At 34.8% G+C, this 2,886-nt stretch overlaps 1 non-coding gene across 1 annotated transcript; it reads right to left on the bottom strand.

Moving 5' to 3' along the window:
- Positions 1-1,953: 1,953 nt before the first annotated feature.
- Trnag-gcc lies at positions 1,954-2,024 on the bottom strand. Its single transcript has one exon. It is a non-coding gene; the product is annotated as a tRNA-Gly (tRNA).
- Positions 2,025-2,886: the final 862 nt, after the last annotated feature.

Below are 2,886 nucleotides of genomic sequence, written 5' to 3'. Positions count from 1 at the left end.
TATTAGCCCTGTTTCTTTAGGTTTTATGTATACAACGTGTAAATGAAAATTTAAATAATACTTCATAGGTTTCAGAGGTACATTATGTCTCTGATACTTATCTGTTAAACCGAAAACCCATTAGTTTTCGAGTACACAACTGCCATAGTTTTTACTGAATATAATCAGACATAGCCCTAACATCACATTCAAAATTAAAATCATGTGACTCCTGTCACTTTATTAAGTACGCGTCGCGTAGCGTAGGTACTATGCGCGTGTCGATCTTTTATCTTCAATAGGGTTGTCATAATTAAACACTTTGAATGTTGCGAATTCGTTATGCATCCTTCAAATTTGTTTCGTAATTTGCATAAAATATACTACGACAATACACACATCGCTGCAGTTTCGCCCCAAAGTATGCATAGCTTGTGTTATGGGTGCTAAGATGACTGATGAATATGTTTTTGAATAATGTACATAAATACTTATAATATACATACAGATAAACACCCACACAATGAAAACATTTGTGTTTATCTCACAAACATTTTCCAGTTGTGGGAATCGATCCCACAGCTTTGGACACCGAAACCAGGGCGCTGCCCACCGCGCAAATCGGCATTTTATAAACTTTACGTTTGAAGAAACTGTTCCACCATTACTTCTAAATGTCTGAAAAGATTTAATATTAAAAAAAAAACAAAACTGACCTTTATAAATAACTAAAAAGCAAGTAATAAATATTTTCTACAACATTTTAAGTCGGTGCCAAGTAAAATGTACCGACTTAATATTGTTATAGAAAATATTTCGTATTGCCTTTTATATAGAAACAAGGAAAGTATCAGTAATTTTCTACATTTTACTTGGCACTGACTACAAATTCTTTTTGATTTTGTTTTTTGATGTGGCATTCAATTTAGTTGTAGTTCTAAAAAAATATAGTATTCAGTATCGCTAAGCCTTAAATGAGGGGTTTGCTGCTGTCCGCTGAGGAGTTCTCTCCGCTATCTCCAACCACATTAATCAAATCTGCACAAAGTTTGGGCAAAATTAAACACATATTATAACCTGTATAGTACAAAAAAAAATTTTAAATCGGTTATAATTTGACGGAGTTATGGTGTAAAAACATCAAAAACACATTCATCCCTTCTCCCAAAGAAACCGAGCTTAATGTCGGGATAAAAAGTATCCTATAATACGTCTTCGTTTATGTTTTTAACGCTTTTTAGAGGCTAGATGTTCAAATATCTAAGTTATAATAGCAAAATGTTAACTGCTCGTAACCTTTTAAAAAATACTTCTTTTGCCAAATTTGGGGGCTTTATTCGGACGAGTATGAATTCCTTACCAACCATAATATACCATAATCAAACCGCAGCCCGTGCAATACTTGTAATGTACGTCCGTGGAATTATGTACAAAATTTGATAAAGAAATCATCAGATTAATTTGACCATATTGTACTTCACAAAAGCAAATGCTCAAGTTACTTTAACAAATTCTCAAATCGCTATATAGGTGTCCCTACAATACTTAAAGACTTCCCTCCAGGATCCCTCTAAAAGACCTTGAGTTAGTGGAAATGGTACCACTTGTGTACTATACCTTTTCACCAAAAAAAAAATATATAGATTTAGATTTAAAGGAAAGAATTCCGAGCTAACAAGCGACAATTGTAAAATGCAACGTTGCATTCACAAATAGAATTCGGTCATGTCACTGTGTTAGTCAAAACTAAAAATTGCAATTTCAAAGAATTATTTCTACATAATAACATTACAAAAATGTTACAGGGTCATCAGTTCATCACAGTCAGCAGCCAGTTATTAATTATGTCATTTTTCTAAAAATCTAATAGAATTCATACCTAAATAGGTACATAAATATTTTTATTGGACGGTAAAAAATAATAATGAATTCCTAAAGTTAAAAGTATGAAATATTAAAAAAGAAAAAGTAACTTGCATCGGCCGGGAATCGAACCCGGGCCGCCCGCGTGGCAGGCGAGCATTCTACCACTGAACCACCGATGCTGTATTAGCTATGACTAAAATTACAAACATACTCGTCGATTAGTGAAAGCGTTCATAACCTATTGACCAACGAACTAGACGTTGACATTTTTATCTGTGAATTCGAAATGCTTTTAAGCCAACCATAAACTTCTTAATGCCTGAAAAGATTTGGATGTATCGTTAAAATTCAGTTTTTTTTTAATTTTACTATAATTTAGGCCTTGACTGCAATCTTACCTAGTGGTAAGTGATAATGTAGTGTGAGATGGAATCGGGCTAACCGGTTAGGTTAGGTTATATTACCAAAATCCCTTGTCGGTTTATACGCAACATCGTACTGAAACGCTAGATACTTTGGCGGAACGGTTGTCGGTAATATGGTAACAAGCCTAGCCGAAATGGCCAAAGCCGAAAATAAAGATTTCTCTGGATAGAAGAAATTGTAAATTCCCACATTTACCCCGCCGGGGATCGAACCTGGGACCTCTCACTCATAAGACCGCATTGCTTACCACAGCGCCAGCGTCGTGAACATTACACAATACCTCCCCCTTACTACCTTCGCTTAAAGTATTATTATTTTAATATTGTTGCCGCGCTTGTTTAAGAATTACAATCCTTATTTTAGAGAAAACAGGGTCTAGTTGAAACTTTCATCAAATACAAATATATAAAGCTGAAGAGTTTGTTTGTTTCCTTGAACGCGATGATCTCAGGAACTACTCGTCCGATTTAAAAAAGTCTTTCAGTTTTGGATAGCACATTTATCGAGGAAGGCTATAGGCCATATATCAGCACGCTAAGATCAATAGGAGCACAGCACTAAATAAGTATGTTCCGAAATCGGGGGTTTATTTCTCCTTTTGAGAGCTTCCGCTAC

This window comes from Pararge aegeria, chromosome 6, assembly GCF_905163445.1.
Source record: "Pararge aegeria chromosome 6, ilParAegt1.1, whole genome shotgun sequence".
Classification (NCBI taxonomy): Eukaryota; Metazoa; Arthropoda; class Insecta; order Lepidoptera; family Nymphalidae; genus Pararge; species Pararge aegeria.
The sequence above is the reverse complement of the archived record's forward strand: the minus strand, read 5'-3'. Positions and strand labels throughout refer to the sequence as shown.